Source organism: Homalodisca vitripennis, chromosome 1 (genome assembly GCF_021130785.1).
Source record: "Homalodisca vitripennis isolate AUS2020 chromosome 1, UT_GWSS_2.1, whole genome shotgun sequence".
Classification (NCBI taxonomy): domain Eukaryota; kingdom Metazoa; phylum Arthropoda; class Insecta; order Hemiptera; family Cicadellidae; genus Homalodisca; species Homalodisca vitripennis.
The window spans coordinates 123870720-123890000 of record NC_060207.1 but is presented as its reverse complement, the minus strand read 5'-3'; the positions used below and the strand labels follow the sequence as shown (position 1 = coordinate 123890000).

The following is a 19281-nucleotide window of genomic DNA, read 5'->3' as shown; positions in this document are numbered from 1 at the left end:
TCATTAACATCTAAAGCAAATAACACACAACTAAATATATACATGAGGACCAATTATACAGATATCTAATTTATATGACACAGTTGTACTTTTGATTAGTGTTCTGTATTTAATATTGACATTTTTTTTAAAATTGCGTTTGTCTTATTTTTCATATTGAATATTATGAAAAATGTATTATTATTGAAATATATACGTAATTATTCTTTAATATTTTTCTCCTTTCCTTCCAACATCTAAAATGTCCATGTTCTTTTCAATATTTGTGTAGTTGTGGTCTTTTTGTAATAAATGTCCAGCAACATTAGATTTTATTGTATACATGATATTTGTACATGTTCATTAAACCTGTTATTACAATTTCTGCCAGTTTGTCCAATATATTAAGCTTTCACAGTCTCTACAGTTAGTTTTGCATACTACAGATTTTTTTATAATTCAGGTTTGTGATTATTTTGCTTCACTTTGTTTTCAATATGAAATAATACATTTAAACCTATTACTTGTTATTATACTAATATACAAAATTATATATTCGAAGTCTATGACAGCGTCAGTTTTCAGACTCCTGCACCAAGAGGGGGTGTAAACTGACCTAAACTCAACATTAACTTTGAAACGACACTTCTCACCATCGCTACGCTATCTGTAGGCACCTCGGTTGCTCCGCCGCGCTTAGATATCGTGTCTAAAACATCGAAGTGCAATCAATTGTGCACCTGATGTGACAATGAGAAGACCTTCTCACCTAGATTACGCTACATTTTGATGCCTGGGTGTCTCTTATATCAAAACGATAAAAAGAGTTTATTTTGAGTTTCTTCGTCGCTGACTCTTTTCGGTTCTATTCAGACGAACATGACTCTAAATTCCGGGAGTCAAGTCTGTGACAGCGTCAGATTTCAGATGCTGCACTAAAAGGAAGGTATTGTCAAGCTAAACTCAACATTCACATTGATTCAACCTTTTCCACCATAGGTATGTCATGTGTAGTTACATTGCTGGTTTGTGAGACAATAAAGCAACAATCAGAGCACTGGACTCTCTCTGCCATAATGACGCTCATAAGCTCTGGAGTAAAACTGTAAGCAGACGCTCAGTGATTGGGGAAAACAATAAATTATGCCTCCTCTTGGTTCAGAGAATGAAGAAAGTGACCAAGTAGCCAGGAAGGGCCTTCCTCACATTTAATAGGATCAGAGTCTGGGTGCGGGTTTCTTTAAATGGAAAGCAAAGACAACCGAAAAGAAGAAAAGAGGCAGAAAAAAACAGCCAAGGAACCCACCTTGAAAATAACTAATTAGTGTTATGAAATTCGTGTATGTTTTAGAAATATTGTGCTTGTTTTTTAAAGTATAACAACAGAGTTTTTACATAAGCGTAAAAGCTCCCAGACACACGGAGGAACATGAAGGGGATAGTTTAAGACTGAATTCAGGGGGAAGGTATCTGTAGCGGGTGGGAGTATGGTACTTCTTGAGAAGGTACCGGTACCCTTACTTGTACGTTTTTCTACAAGTTGAGTGGCAAAGTGGAACCTTGGGAACGACCAGGATAGATATTACTTACTGAGCGGATCACTATTCCGAGTCAGATGTTCCTACATTTATGAAGTTAAAACACTCAATGAGCAGTTTAAACGTAATTCTAAGAGGAGTAAAAAGGCGCAAGAATATCGGCCGACACACAGTGTCCGTACACTTGGTGTCACAAAAAATGCAAGGTCTTAACTTACCTGCAAGTAAGTAAAAACAGTTCTGTTTTTGTATGCCTCATATAAAGAACATTGAGGATATCAGACCACGATTGAAATTAGCTGTATTGATGCTGGTTTGGTTAATACTGGTTGTGGCAGTACAAATCTATGAAAAAATAAGTAAGATAAGTTGTGAAATATTGATTTACTATCATAATGTCAGCAAAATTATCAAACCAAATACTTTCACATAGAGATAACTCAATGTACTCCAATAACTGTGTAGTAGTAGCACTAGTTGATGAAATACGGTAATTATTTCATACACATCACGCGGCGTCTGACAAGGACTGACAGGATGGCCATCTGCATCTTCAGCGAACAGTAGGCTTAGTGGCTGTCGTTGGTGAAAGCGTGATGTAACATAGCAGTGACAGACGTAGCGGTGATTGATTGATCACCGTGACTGTTGTAACGGTCGAACTTAACCCGCTCCTTCCACAGTCCGCTCACTGCACTCAGTAGCTCACCTTGAGAAATCTCCTCACTGGAAAAGGGACTAGCTGATAAGAGTAGTTAGGTTTGGAAAGAAAAGTTATTTTTAACTACCCTTCCTCTGCTTTGTATTTGCTGAAAATATATTTAATTGAAGAAAAGTATTTCTTACAATAATACTGTTAAATACATTTTATTCATAATAATCAAGAAGGATGTCCCATTTTACTAGCTCCAGTAAAAGCAGAAAAAACTACTTTAACTTTCAACAACTGTTGCAGCAATAGCATGCATGGACGTTCAACAGAGCGGATAGAGAGAATGGTAGAGTGACATGCATGTACCATCTCCGACTGATGCAGCAGTGACACGCATGGTGGACCAGCCTAGCGGTTATTAGATATATGGTACCAAGTTTAGTAGTGTACTTAATTTCATTTTTACTTACGAAAAAATTTAATACTTTTATATAATATATTTACCTAAATAAACAACCACAGGAGTATCACCAATAAGTGATATTTGGGCGACCTTGAGGTTACGCAGCGTTAAGCGTCAAGTTAAGTTTTAAAGATATAACCAAAAGGGTTGGTACCACTCAATTCTCGCTTGATTATATATATATATATATATATATATATATATATATATATATATTTAGAATCCAACGTACAAAATTGCGTTGTTCGTTTTTATGTTTCTAACCTTCTAACCTAAATGCGACTGGATAGCATTCTGTACGCACTAGGTTAAAAAAATAATATTAAAACGAAAGAAATCTACTACTAACTTTCGTCTTTAAATAACAAAAAGATAAATCTATCAAGTCCAAAAAAGGCTATTGCAACTAAACAGTTTGTAACTAATTAAAAAATATTTAATAAAACATTAACAAGATCGTTAGACTTAGAGATATGAGACATGTCCCAAAATCAAACACTGCGTGTTAAAATAGTGTTATGTAGCTAGAGTAATGTCATCATATAAAACTTTCGCCATAAAGGATTATGTGAGTTAGATATGCAGCTATACTTCGTAACTTTGTGCAGAAATTATATACTATAGTTGGAACTGTATCGAAAATTAAAACTGCGAATAAAATATCTTAACAAACCTTGAAAAAATATATACAAGGAAACATAAAGCAATTCAGTAAATGAAGAAAGTGAATGAGCTGAACCAAGTCCAGGCATTTAGAGAGATAAACTGATATTTTTGAAAATGTATTTAATTTTTTCGGAACGATTAAGTGATTACTAATTTCTATAGCACAAACTTGTAGTACAGATTGGGACCAAACTACCAAAATCTTCAATCGAAGAGCTATGTGCACTTGTAATACATAAGAGAACTAACAGGTCCATTCATCTTTTGCAGACACTGCGTAATTAGCAACAACACAGTTGTTACCACAGTACGTACTCACCCCACAACTCGCGGCCGCTGCGCTGTGGACTCACCAACAAGAACATGAAGTTATCTGTGTGTACTCTCGCTCGCCTGTAGGTCTCAAACAGTGACACTGGCTATATTTATATTGTTGTAGATAAATTTGTCACTGGACTGGAAGACTGGCCAGAACATTATGGAGTGGCCGTGTGCAGAGTCTGGAAACTGAACCATTAGAGGTGGTAACGTTTCAGAAAACGACTGAAACTGGACTGACCAGGAATGTGGTAACACTCGACAGAATGTCATCTAGTGAATGGAATTTGGCGAGTCCTACCGAGAGATATGAGGCGGCGGCGAGTGTTGTCAACTATTACTTCTCATCTTTCTCTCGTTAACACTCGGGATCCGGGCAATTGCTGCAGCTACCTCGCATGTTTTCTGGTCTGGCGCTAGTTGCCGTCTTGGTTTGTTTTAGTTCAGGACCGATGCTAGATTCCTCGACGCCGAGTGGTTTTGTCGGAGGATGTTTCCGTAGAAACTCTTAACATCTGTTGGGTGTAACGCAAATACATTCGAATCTCAGATTAACGCTGGGTTTCTTTTCTAAGTTTTAACATGTCGGAAATTGGCCTAAGTCCCAATCTTAAGGTAACAATGGATAAACAAATTGTCTAAAAAACACGACAATTGTGGCATTATAGCTTCAGCTCTAAATTTAGTTTTCGAATTATTTACAATAATTATTTCCTGATACGAAACACTATTTGTGATTGAATTTCGAACAAAGTAGGAATACGTCACACCACGTGTCTCCCATACATGAAATGTTACTCGAGATATCTTAATTAGATATATCGTTTATTAAGTTGGGTTTTATGCTAAAATGTTATGGCAGTGTTAAAATAATAAAAGTTCCGATTTGCTATGAAACACACAAAACCAAATGTAAATCAATCAAACTTTCTAAATTTCAGTACGAGAACGTGTTGATAGTCCAACTGTCATGATCGATGAATAGTCCAGAGTCTGAATAAGTTCCGGAAATATATCTTAATCTATGTTTGGCTTTGAATAATATGAGTTCGTGCAAGGTGTTCCGAGGTATTTCTGAGATTACTCAAACTTCAAAAAGCAAATTAAAGTGATTTCAAATTTAAATTGAGTCGTGCAAACCAGCTTTCATCGTGTTGAGGCTGTTAACATTCCCATGCATCTACCTATTGGAGACCTCACATGAACCAATGTACTATCTATGTTCGTGGTAGGGACATACATAACTACTATAAGAGAGACAGGGACAACTATTAAACAGGGCAACACCTGACGATGGTGGACGAGCGTCTGCCTTTACAGGCAGCTGCTGTATTTATTAAAGACTTTCAAAATAATATGAAAATAGCTTAGCCTCAGGCGTTACCCAATCAAAACGTCGTTTTGTGTCAGTGTTTTTTTTTATCCATTAGGGCAGTTTCTGTATAACAACCAGGGGAGCGAGCAAAGGATCGGGGAGGGCTGTACCAACAGCATGGACGGGTAAAATGTATATCTGACTCTGTGGCCTATATGTCTGAATGATGAGTGGATGTCTGCGTATTATGTCTCATTCACGCATTGTACTCTTATACAACAGCTGTTATCTCAAATAATAAGGAAATATATTATTTTTATTATCATCACGTAGAACCTTTCCTCGTCGTACATAATATAGTTAACGAGACTAAAACACTTATAATTGCTATTATTTGTATTTACTGTTCTTCTTTATTTTTACTTTCATTGTTATTGAATCTTTTACTGTCACTGTTATTTAAACTTTACTGTTTTATTTTTTTGTTAGTTATTTACTGTTATTTTATGTTTATTGCTGTTTATACTTCACTTATATATAATTGGTTTTGTTTCTCACATTGTTAATCTTGCTGTTTGTGGTAGCTATTTTGCCTCTATAGTTGCTGTTAACTTTTCACTATTGTTTTCACTATTTACATGTATTTTGTGCCATAGTGTAATGAACTTGTGGTGTCATTTTTTGTAATTGGTAGTATAACGTTGGTAAATAAATAAATAATACGTAAAACGTCTACAGGTTAAAATTTCTTACACACGCGCAATATGTTAGAAACAAATAAATTGGAAGCGTACAGATGAATGGATGTGATAGGATAATCGGAGCGACCAATCGGAGCACGTAACTGACAGAATTAGCCAATAGCCAGTCAGCTGAGATGGAATCAGCCAATTAGGAAACGCCATCTGATGGATCATCTGGTCACTTTTGACTAATGCACACTGTGACTCAACTCCAAACATAGCCCAGTAAATCAGTCAAATAAGGAAAAAAGGGGCAAACCTCAAAATGAAATATATGAGCTAAAACTGTCATACGTTATTATTTTGGTGTTGAAAAACTTACCTCAAAAGTCTCATATAATCACGTGTCTGCGGCTTAAGATATTTAATGTGAAACAAATCATACTAAAATACTAACACCGAGAAATAGCTCTAATCTACCACTCCCATCGTCAGGTGAAATATGCCTCTACCACTATTGTACTCAAGAATTTTAATTTGATTTTATTTCTCAAATAAGTATAAAAAATTGTATGTATCTATATCAAAGTACAGTTATCGACCAAAGGGCTCTTAAAAGTATGCCTGTTGGTTAATAATAATAAATAATTCTTTAAAATTAATTTAAAGTTCAAATTCTATAAAATAAAATTTTAAACAAATTGATTTGCATATATAAATATTAAGACAGTACAGATTCATATATATATATATATATATATATATATATATATATATATATATATATATATATATAATTTCAATTATATCCACACACTTTGAGCATTAAATTTTATATATATATATTATTTAAAGCTCAAAGTGTGTGGATATAATTGAAATTATAAAAAGAACACAAGAAAGTGATGTTTTACATCTGAATATATAATGCTCTGTTCTCTGTCGTTGGTCAGTGAGTGAAGACTCTGATCTGTATTCTTTATTTAAGTTTTAATAGTTAGTGTTTTGTTTTTATGAATTGCATGTTTTAGAGTTAGTGTGAATGGGATTGGTCCACAACACGATTGTTGTGATTCCTGACTTAGGCTTGTTACAACGCTTTGGTATTATTTGTTTATTTTAACCTAGATCGTAGTTATGAGTTAGGTTAGATATTCACCTGAGGAAGAGGTCCGATTGCAGATCTCGAAACGTTACTATGTTTCTGTGTTACTATATTTCCTTCAGTCGTATAATAACACAATTATTACAATAATTATATTTCTAACGATAGGTATATACTTCTTCATTGCTAAGACATTGATGAGAAATATCATCTCACCCTTCAACCTAAGGACGATAACATACGAATAAAATTATTGCTTCTATAAATTTAATAACCGACACTACAAACCTCACGTACCTGTAGTTTTTTTTACATTGAGTTGGTGCATACTTCATTTATAATCATATGATAATAAGCTTACTTATCACAACCAGGATTCACAGAAAGTGTCCACTAAGAGGTTAAACACCGAGTAATGATAATTTCATTCATATCCCGGAGAAAACACCGACCACGGACACCGGTTTGTGAACGACAGCGACAGCGGGCTTTAGTGGAGTCGCAATGTTGGATATTTTAACAAGTGGCTATAAATTACCGAAGGGAAATGGAGCTGAGTCCTCCACCATTACCGGACCGAGATCAACTTTGTAAAGGTCAGTGGGGTAACTCAGGGTTCCGCATTGGGACTGATACTCTTCATTGCATTTTGATTCTCAGTAAACACTGACGCGCTGTTTGAATAAACTTAATTGTGTAATACATGTTTGCTTGTATAACTAGCTATTTACAAATAATAATTATTTACCCATTCTTCTTCGTTTTTTATTAATTTACTCAAAGCAGTTAATATCATATTGCTATGAAATGATATTGATTATACTATAAAACAATGTTTGTAGATTGCAACATAGACATGAACTAGATTAGACTAGACTAGATTAAAAGAGGAACACAAGACTGTGTGAATCTCAGATGATGTTGTTAGAGTATTCCTACCCCCGCGCCTTCTACGAAATGTAACAGTTTCTACCCAAAATTAACATCAAATTCGACACCTGGTTGAGGGATCCAAGTGACAAACGGGGTCCTTTTTTAACTACCTGGCTCTTACAGTCTAATAGACAATTGGCAGTATTATCAGATTGAATAAACTGGTTATTTTTGTATAATTTATACCTAGATTCTTCAGTAGTCCTATCCAGGGCCGTTCGCAGCTTTGGCGAGCCTCGGAAATGTATTTTTTGCCACCCGCCTCCGTACAAGTGTGGCGTAGGGCTCCGGTAAAAATGTCCGATAAAACCGGTCTGAGTACGAGCCTGGTCCTATAGTGTGCAAATGTTTTCTGAAATTACAAATTACAGAGTCCAATAACGAAAGAAAATACTTGTTTCTTGTTACTTTTCATCAACCAGTTCTTCAAGTCAAGTGACTTGTTACTAATAGTTTCTTTTTTCCTTTTTTTACAAATATCTGTCCAGAGAAACCGTGCAATCGATAACCTTGCAGTCCTTGTCTCTGAACCATTTCTCAATTGCTTAGTTAACTTATTTATGCCAGAAGCTGGTTCAGGTCCAAGAAAATGTTTTTTGAGACATTTCTTACCAGTTCATCGGCGATCATTGCCGAGAAAACCGGCATGACCAGCAATAAAACTTATATGTACTGAATTACAACGAGCTGTAATGGATAAAGTTTTCAAAGCATTCTCATGCCAGTTTCTAAGTGAACTCGTCGGATTCAGGAGCCATAAGAGCTGGTGATAGATAGTATCACATTGCGTTGGAAGACCTTACGCTTAGTCATTCCAATACTGTCGTAGATTTTCAGCCTAGAATACTATGCAGTGATCTCCCAGGCTGGTAAATTGTTATAGTATATATATATATATATATATATATATATATATATATATATATATATTATATACTAATATATATATAAATTATATAAATAAATTATATAAATAAATATATATATATATATATATTTATATATAGTCATTACCATTTTGTGACTAACAATAATAAAAAGTATTAACTGAGGTGTAGGCTGCGTTTCTTTTCGAAAATAGAAAGTGGCTCAATAAAAATGTCAACAGCGCATCTTTCACTATTTAGTAAATTGTAATACCTTTACCCGGTAGAGCGGCAAGTGGGCGTGTGCTACAGTGCTTGAGTAAGGTGAAGAGAATAACCGTTTATTTCTACTGTTAAAATTAAGGACATAATAGGCCAGGGCCACTACACTGGAGGTATCATCTACCTGACCATGCAACAATAGGCTATGTACAAGAACACCAGAGATGTCAATTTTATCAAATATCTTCAGTTCTAGTCTCTGAAACCCAAACAAATCCAGCAACTCACCAAAAGAAATCGTATATATATATATATATATATATATATATATATATATATGTATATGTATAAACATTAAATCGTTAAGATATGTATTTTCTGGAAGAGTTTTTGAATTCTCCCAAGGCTTCTTGGTATGTGACATAAATTGGATTCCAAATAATAGATGCACTCTCCAATCTCGACCTGACCAAGGAATTATACAATAACTTTAATTTTTCTAAATTTTCAAAGTGTATAATGAATCTCCCCATTTTACAATCTGACGATACACATTTATCGATATGAGAATTAAATAATAAATTTGACTTTATCATTTAATTTGTAAATCCTTAATTGTTTCAATTTTAGCCAACGAAACACCATTTAAAGAGTAATTGTACTCAATCCATGTTTGAGATCTCGTAAAAGTCATCAATTGGCACTTTGATATCTTAAAATTAATTTGATTTTCAGCAGTCTACCTAAAAACATTTTCAAGGTTATTTTGTACATTAAAAAAATCTTCCTCGCTTTGAATACGGAAAAAATTTTTAAATTATTGTCCAACAAGTTTTGGCCTACTAGATGTAATTACACAAGTCATTAATCTAAATTTTAAAAAGACAAGGCCTTAAACTTGAGCCTTGGGGAACCCCATACTGAATATTAACTTTTGGTGAGTAAAAAACTGTTATAAAAAAACATACTACTTTCTGATGATTATATATGATTTAAAACTAAACTAAATTTTGAGATGACCCATAATAATGGAGCTTTCTTAAGAAAATCGAATGGTCCACTTTATCGAATGCCTTAGCCAGGTACAGAAATAATGCGCTAGTCTGTACCCCCAAGTCCAGCCCCGAGGAGACATAGTTTATAAAATTAAGCAAAACGGTAGTATCCCTTCCAGATACAAATCCATGTTGGAAGGGAAAACAATTACTAAAATCTTAACAGGAATGTATAAAACAGCTACCGGTCTGTGGTTACTTATTTGTGATTCTTTACCATTCTTAAATATTGCATTTACTGTTGTAGTTTTCCATTTATTAGGAAATAAATTTGATCTTAGGCTTAAGTTAAATAGAAAAGTTAACGGTTCACTCAGTATATCGGAGCAATCTTTAAATAAATAACTCGAAAGCATATCAGGTCCTTCGGTACATTTTGATTTCATCTTCCTAATGACACACCGAACATCCCGGTGCTCAATATACGTGAGCGGGGGCAGTGAACCCTTCCCTACACAGCCCTGCCACCGCCTCTTCGACAGTAGGTTCTGTCACATACTTCTTGTACACTGAGCTTAAATGCTCTCCAAACGCACCTGCAATATTGCCGTTCCACTCTCAAATTTTTTCCCATAATGCTTAATGATTAATGATTTATTACACCCAAGATTTTTTTACTTTCGATAAATCCTTTTTATCCTAAATCATTTTATACAAATTGATGTTATTTTCGACATTATTAGTGTAGCTGTCATAAGCAAGTTTTATTTCCCTTTCAACTTTCGTTTTTATTTTGAACCTCTCTCATAATTCTCTAAAGTATTGAATTGTTTATACTTTCCATGGAATTTTTCCTTCAGTTTTAAGTTGGAAATTACAGAGAGAGTGAAACAAAACGGATATTTTGAGTATTTTTGCTTCCTTAATGTGCATTCTTCATTAAGAATACTTTGTATATATATATATATATCTATATATATATATATATATATATATATATATATATATATATATATATATATATATATATATATAATCATAAAACAAATAAACAAACAATTTAAGTCAAGTATTGAGTATAGCTGATACCAATCAATATTGTGTAATCTTTGATATTTATAGAAAGGAAGTCAGCTCACCTGAAACAATAGCCGCTGGGTTCCACTGTCCTTGACCGATAAGATAACGGAGAGGCGACAGGAACCCCCCCCTACAATAGCCGGGTGATAAGAGCCCTCCACAACCAACACATCTTCACATCAATATTTGCTATGTTTGAAATAATGAAATAGTCCAGTGTTTTATTTCGAAAATTTCTAATGTCGTTCTTTATACTAAGGCTATGCAAACACATAAACATAAGTAAATAAATTATCCCCATCATTCAAATTGTAATGTGTACCATAAATTTACAAATTGAAATCTCCTAATATAACTAAATTTCACTTCAATTTATCTACGACGAATTTTACGATTATTTCTTTGCCAAACAGCTCAGATTCGGGTATTTACAAGAAAGGGCTTACTGAAAACTGATTATTTCAATCATATCCAATATCATGTTTAAATCCAGTTCATTTACCACTTTAGGAATGATGAGGTCACCCGTACTAATACTGTAGAGCAGCTTGCTTTCCAGAAGTCCACAACGTAAATTTGCTACGCAGATTATGCTTCAGCTAGCACGCGTAAATCTAACGGTAGAAGTGCTGGAAGATTCTCCAGAGCACCTGTAGGGAAGCTCGTGTTACCTCCCGTTATTAAGGGTGTAAAACAAGCAATGTTAGTGACCCAGTAGTATTCATTTCACCGGTAGCGCTGTTTGCTAACTGAGATATCCTCTGGAATGTGACTGCGATAGTTAGTGCTTGACTTTCTTCTGTGTATGGTCGCCAATGACTCTAAATAGTAATGGTAACGACCCACTGTCGTGGCTTTAATAACTGTTCATTCTGGTTGCTAGCTGCGATATCCTCTGGGATGTTACTGTGATAGTTAGTGCTTGACTTTCTTCTGTGTATGGTCGCCAGTGACTCTAAATAGTAATGGTAACGACCCATTGTCGTGGCTTTAATAACTGTTCATTCTGGTTGCTAACTGCGATATCCTCTGGGATGTTACTGTGATAGTTAGTGCTTAACTTTCTTCTGTGTATGGTCGCCAATGACTCTCTAAATAGTAATGGTAACGACCCACTGTCGTGGCTTTAATAACTGTTCATTCTGGTTGCTAACTGCGCTATCCTCTGGGATGTTACTGTGATAGTTAGTGCTTGACTTTCTTCTGTGTATGGTCGCCAATGACTCTAAATAGTAATGGTAACGACCCACTGTCGTGGCTTTAATAACTGTTCATTCTGGTTGCTAACTGCGCTATCCTCTGGGATGTGACTACGATAGTTAGTGCTTGACTTTCTTCTGTGTATGGTCGCCAATGACACTAAATAGTAATGGTAACGACCCACTGTCGTGGCTTTAATAACTGTTCATTCTGGTTGCTAACTGCGATATCCTCTGGGATGTTACTGTGATAGTTAGTGCTTGACTTTCTTCTGTGTATGGTCGCCAATGACTCTAAATAGTAATGGTAACGACCCACTGTCGTGGCTTTAATAACTGTTCATTCTGGTTGCTAGATGCGCTATCCTCTGGGATGTTACTGTGATAGTTAGTGCTTGACTTTCTTCTGTGTATGGTCGCCAATGACTCTAAATAGTAATGGTAACGACCCACTGTCGTGGCTTTAATAACTGTTCATTCTGGTTGCTAGCTGCGCTATCCTCTGGAGTATAACTTTACTGTTATAATTACTGCTAGACTAGAAGTGTATGGTAACAAGAGGCACTAAAATAGAAAAGTCAATGACGCAGTAGCAAGCATTTTACCTTTTAATGCTGGTTTCTAGCTGCACTATCATCTGGACCGTTAACTGCTGTTGCTGCTGTTAGTGTTGTTGCTAGTCCAGAAGTGTATGTTGTATAATTATCTTGACTGAACCGAGCAATAATGCACCTATTGTGTCTGTAGGTCAGCCGTTGTCTCTGTGAACGTGGAAAGTAGTACTCGGTATGTTTTTGAAAAGTACCGTAATTATTGATAAGTTTCTTGAAATTGATTTTCCTCCCTTTACTTCTTTGCACATTACAAGTATAGGTTATACTGCTTTCACATTTGCTCAATGGACATACCTCTTAATATATTCATATTAATTTGACGATATAGTGATATTAAATCCGTTGGAGAGTCCAGTGTTTTACTTTTCGAATTGTGTCATTGTTAGACTAAAGTTTTTATACTTTAATTATTATTCCATAATTCTATGCACAATTTAAAAAAATTCTTAGTTTTTCATGACACTATTGAAAAGTTTAAACAATTTAATTGTAAACATTTATGACATGTCCAATTATTGTCCATTAAAAATGTCAAATCATAACATTTCAGTATAAATTTACTCCCAGAGTACAGTTCAAGCACAATTGTTTGCAGTTTCACTGATTCTGTTATATATACAGCATACCATAAATTACTTAACAATGCATTACTATAGATATTTGCTGGTAGGAAATAATCAATATCCTCCACAGGAAAGAAGGTATTAACGACAACAGATCTCTCTATGCAGTGTACACGGGCGACATGATTCATGCGACATCTGGCTTTCAACCATTGTAATGAAGCTCTGATGATCAAAGCCGAATGGGGTCTACATCAGTAGAGGTTTTAGGTGATTCTAACCAGTCTGTTGAAGGTATCGCTAGTATAGCAATGGCGAATCAAATAGATAAATAAAAAATTTACTTACCCATCTTTTGAACGCCAAAAACTGGCAGACATTTATTGTATAATTACAGACCATATGTAAAGAACATTTTTTAAGGTTTTAAGGTAGTAAGTATAGTAAGTATTAATTGGTTTGGTCGATTCTTACTTTAAATTCACTATATTACATAAAGAATAATGTATTGACACAACATTTCATTTTCAGTTGGAATGTTTACTTTAGTTTATCACCCAAGTAAAAATAGCTATTACAGGAAAATACCGGAGGATATGTGCGTGTACGTCTGATTTGTAGATGTACTTGATATAGTCCTCGATCCACAATGTCAGTAAAGAATATACTTTTTCTAAATTCCGTCCATAAAACAATGTTCTTCCGTAAGAGTAAATTATTGTATGGAGTTATTTTATTGATTTGTATTGTTTCATTAACCAAGCGTTAGCGAAGACTATCTCTTGAGGGACAGGAAATAATTTAATTTATGTTTGTCTGTCTGCACGATATTTCGAAAACGAACTCTCTAAAGACTAGACATTGCATGATGTTTCGATTCTATACAGGCAACACTAGTTCGATGATGGTGATTGTATGTAATTCGATGGGATTTTAGCTGAGCGTTAGCTAATATTTTTACATTGGTCTTATGGGTGGCAGCGAGAACAAGCAGAATATAGTAGCAAAAACCTGTGTTATACGTACAGTAAAAAGGGGGAAAATATTGGGAGGTCAATGTTACAAGTCGATGACAAGATTTTACTTCAACGTACTCTCTAATCTCACTGGAACTATTGCTATAAGAAAGACTTAATAAACAAAAATACGAATATCATTTTATAAATTATTTAAAAAAAGATTTCATGTATACCATTTTTGAAACTTACAACTTTGCATAAAACTTCAATTTTCCATATATCTAAGATTAAGTTCTATCATAATGGGTGTCCAATTATAGAATTTATCTGATCCTCATTGGAGTATATAATCAGTACGTTGACATAATTTCTCTTTTGTTTACCGAAGGGATGTCAAATTTATTTCTCTGATGTATGATGTCCGTCTGTCTATCTAGCCGCAGGATATCTTGAAAACGAAATGAGGTATAAACTCGAATTTTTGCATGTATCTTTAGTAAAGTAGTTTGTTACGCGACACATGGTCTGGCGTACTCCGACCTTGTATTTTTATGCCAGCTTATGCCGTTGTATCTGTGTGTTATTTAAGAAATTGAACAAAGCAACATACATATACTGAAAAAGTTTGTTCAAATGTTATAACAATTTAAATTTTAATTCAGAAATATATTAACATTTTGATATAGAAACTATATGGATGGACTGACATGATGTAACTCAGTAAGTAGCTTTAAATCATAGACATGTCATTAAAACCTTTTCTTCAATATAATTAAATTTAGTTAAGGTATTAAAACCACTTTCCGGAAGTGCTGCAACATAAGTATGGAGACATTTCTAGTTTAATGAGTAAGGAAAGAATGATTGAACCATTTTATAACTTCAACAAAACTTGGACTCCGAGAATGCGAAAATAAGTGATAGAGTTTTATCACGCCAAGATCATGACTCGTACATATTACAACGGAGCGCTCTCTCTCTCTCTCTCTCTCTCTCTCTCTCTCTCTCTCTCTCTCTCTTCTCTCTCTCTCTCCCTCTCTCCCTCACTCTCAGTATTGCGGAATCTGCTAAGTGTTAATTTTACACCATATTATGAGTATTGCGGTGTTTACTATGTGTAAACTATAATATAGAACCATGCGGTTTTACAGAAGTGAGAGATCCGATTGTGTTACCATGCTAGATAACTGGCACGTCTTGTCATTGCTACCAACTGTTGTTATGTACTAAAATGTGTTTTACTTTATAACTATACAGTACATGGTACCTACTAAAAGTAGATATAAAAATCGTGAAATGAAACCGTGCAGTAATATAATGGCAAAATTTACATGTAACGGTCTTTGCTAGCATTATTCTTTTCAGAAGTAAACTGAGAATAATAATAAAGAAGACAAAATATGCCTTCTTAGGATTTTTTGTCCATTCGGGAAGCGAATCTCTCTTCACTAGGCAATTCCCAGAGATGCTAGACGGTAATAAACAGTGCTACACTTGAGTCTAAGTAAAGTTATACGAGTCAATTGTAAGTGAAACATTTTATTAGACGATCTCTCAGGTATTTTAGTAGTTATTATTAATTACATAAACGTTATAATTTAGCATCTTAGTTATGACGAATCAGGTCAAATGTGATCATCATATGTATACTCCGCGTCAGTAAATTGTAATATCCGCACTGTGATTTTATTTAGTTTTAGTAGAATCACAGTATATGAACTACACTACTGAAATGTAACATTGGGATGGTGAACAGGTTGCAGACATAAGCTAAGGAACAAGCAAAGAAAAGAGTAGCCTACCTGGCAAATAGAAGTAGATTTCCTTCAAAAGGGTTCAGTAACTGAAACAAAAGCAGGAACGAATTACTTTTTATCATACTGCACAAAAACCAGCTGTCTTTGATGCCTGAGTAGGTCGATCAAAATTGTTTTTCGTTATTTTATAAGAGATACCTGAAAAAATCATCTGGTGCAGAATTCAAGTATTTTCAGTGTACTAACCTCAAAACCTGATACTTTTTCAGTAGAACTAAGTGCAAAAAACAGCAGAATTACAAACTCGACAGTATTACTGTATTGAGTTTTAATGTAGTAAAAATGAGATAAATACTTGTTTTAATTTTGTTTTGCGTATGATAAAAACCGTTGTTCACCACATATAGCAAAAGTCTCTTTTGGCGCTTCGAGTCGTTCGTAAAACTCGATTGCGCACCGAGAACAACTACTTTTGCTCCTGGTGATGAAACTACTATTCTAAATCTAGTTCAGAATTGAATATATGTAAGCACATCGGTTGAGTGGTTTACCAGGAACGCCAGTGTTTTTGCTGCAGTGGCAGGAGTGAAGGGGCTTTACTCCACCCGAAGTTTATGTCGTTCAGATACATTTTGTGTTATAACCAAAACATTCTTTTCGTGAAGGATTATACTTAATCTTAGAAAAAAAGATATGTTGCCTTCAATGTTTAATAAACTACACTTTGTTGAATAAAATAATAATATATTTAATCATGGAATACAATTACTCTTATAGTATAATTTACAAAGACACACTTACACAAAGACGTGGTAAAGATCGCCGCACATCTGACCTTCCATGACCTTTTTACAGACATGTAGTCTGGATTACCTTATGAAATTTTTACTGCCACATAATGTAAGCTATTCCAAATTATGCAGCAGTTTACGACAAATGTGAGTAAGATACCATGAGAATCCATCGCATAACTCGATGTATAATCGGATAATAGTAAATCGAAGTCCTAATCAATAATACGAGGTCATAAATCGCATTATAGCTTATAGTCTCGACAAAAACAGTAATTGCAACCAACTGCATTAGAGTAATAAAACGTAGGTGTCTATCAGAGTGAATTGCAGTTCCGTAACCAGCATTATGTTAATAGCCAGGGCAATCAGAGCGTAGCGAACGAACGAGAGACAGCCGCTCGTCCTGTCGCTTCGTGTCGACAGAGATCTCACCACACGCGAGGAAAGGGCAACATAACCTAAATGTTAACAGGATCTCATGTCATTGTACGATATAGCTGTAGGCAGGTGCATAAATATTGGCTTGGATACAACTGCATGTATAATATGGTAGAAGACTATGGCTTTTCTATGGAAAAAGACATTCAGTCATTCACATACTTTATATATATTAATATGTATGTATATTATTATTATAAGATAACTGTTTTGGCGTGATTAAGTCAGCAAGAGAGGTATGTTTTTACTTGTTACCATGAAGCCCTGTCCGAGGCATTTGTCAGTGTAATGTGTTAGAATGTGTGTGTAATTCCTAGGCCAATGCAAGTTTATTGATAGTGCGAGGTGTTACTAGGTCTTTAGTCAAGATAAGACTATTATTAGTGTGATGCGTTACTAAATCCTTAATCAATGTGAGTTTATTGATAGTGCGAGGTGTTACTAGGTCTTTAGTCAAGATAAGACTATTATTAGTGTGATGCGTTACTAGGTCCTTAATCAATGTGATTTTATTGATAGTGCGAGGTGTTACTAGGTCTTTAGTCAAGATAAGACTATTATTAGTGTGATGCGTTACTAAATCCTTAATCAATGTGAGTTTATTGATAGTGCGAGGTGTTACTAGGTCTTTAGTCAAGATAAGACTATTATTAGTGTGATGCGTTACTAGGTCCTTAATCAATGTGATTTTATTGTTAGTGCGAGGTGTTACTAGGTCTTTAATCAAGATAAGTCTATTATTAGTGTGATGCGTTACTAGGTCCTTAATCAATGTGAGTTTATTGATAGTGCGAGGTGTTACTAGGTCTTTAGTCAAGATAAGACTATTATTAGTGTGATGCGTTACTAGGTCCTTAATCAATGTGATTTTATTGTTAGTGCGAGGTGTTACTAGGTCTTTAGTCAAGACGAGACTATTGTTTGTGTGATGCATTACTAGGTCCCTAATCAATGTGAGTTTATTGTTCGTGCGAGGTGTTACTAGGCCTTTAGTCAAGACGAGACTATTGTTTGTGTGATGCATTACTAGGTCCCTAATCAATGTGAGTTTATTGTTCGTGCGAGGTGTTACTAGGTCTTTAGTCAAGACGAGACTATTGTTTGTGTGATGCATTACTAGGTCCCTAATCAATGTGAGTTTATTGTTCGTGCGAGGTGTTACTAGGTCTTTAGTCAAGACGAGACTATTGTTTGTGTGATGCATTACTAGGTCCCTAATCAATGTGAGTTTATTGTTCGTGCGAGGTGTTACTAGATCTTTAGTCAAGACGAGACTATTGTTTGTGTTTTGCATTACTAGGTCCCTAACCAATGTGAGTTTATTGTTCGTGCGAGGTGTTACTAGGCCTTTAGTCAAGACGAGACTATTGTTTGTGTGATGCATTACTAGGTCCCTAATCAATGTGAGTTTATTGTTCGTGCGAGGTGTTACTAGGTCTTTAGTCAAGACGAGACTATTGTTTGTGTGATGCATTACTAGGTCCCTAATCAATGTGAGTTTATTGTTCGTGCGAGGTGTTACTAGGTCTTTAGTCAAGACGAGACTATTGTTTGTGTGATGCATTACTAGGTCCCTAATCAATGTGAGTTTATTGTTCGTGCGAGGTGTTACTAGGTCTTTAGTCAAGACGAGACTATTGTTTGTGTGATGCATTACTAGGTCCCTAATCAATGTGAGTTTATTGTTCGTGCGAGGTGTTACTAGGTCTTTAGTCAAGACGAGACTATTGTTTGTGTGATGCATTACTAGGTCCCTAATCAATGTGAGTTTATTGTTCGTGCGAGGTGTTACTAGGTCTTTAGTCAAGACGAGACTATTGTTTGTGTGATGCATTACTAGGTCCCTAACCAATGTGAGTTTATTGTTCGTGCGAGGTGTTACTAGGCCTTTAGTCAAGACGAGACTATTGTTTGTGTGATGCATTACTAGGTCCCTAATCAATGTGAGTTTATTGTTCGTGCGAGGTGTTACTAGGTCTTTAGTCAAGACGAGACTATTGTTTGTGTGATGCATTACTAGGTCCCTGACGAGGTGTTACTAGGCAGTCAAGACGAGCTGCATTACTAGGTCCCTAATCAATGTGAGTTTATTGTTCGTGCGAGGTGTTACTAGGCCTTTAGTCAAGACGAGACTATTGTTTG

The 19281-nt window shown here is 35.1% G+C and overlaps 1 protein-coding gene across 2 annotated transcripts in view; it reads right to left on the bottom strand.

Annotated features, from left to right (window-relative positions):
• The window catches only part of LOC124370786 (protein TANC2), a 243159-nt gene that overhangs the window by 177039 nt on the left and 46839 nt on the right, over window positions 1-19281 (bottom strand). Inside the window, exon 2 of one of the 2 annotated variants that reach the window (XM_046829116.1) lies at window positions 15953-15993. The exons of the other annotated variant lie outside the window; for it this stretch is intronic. The gene's annotated coding sequence lies outside the window, so the exon portion shown is untranslated. The remainder of the gene's footprint in view (window positions 1-15952; window positions 15994-19281) is intronic. 2 annotated transcript variants of the gene reach the window in all.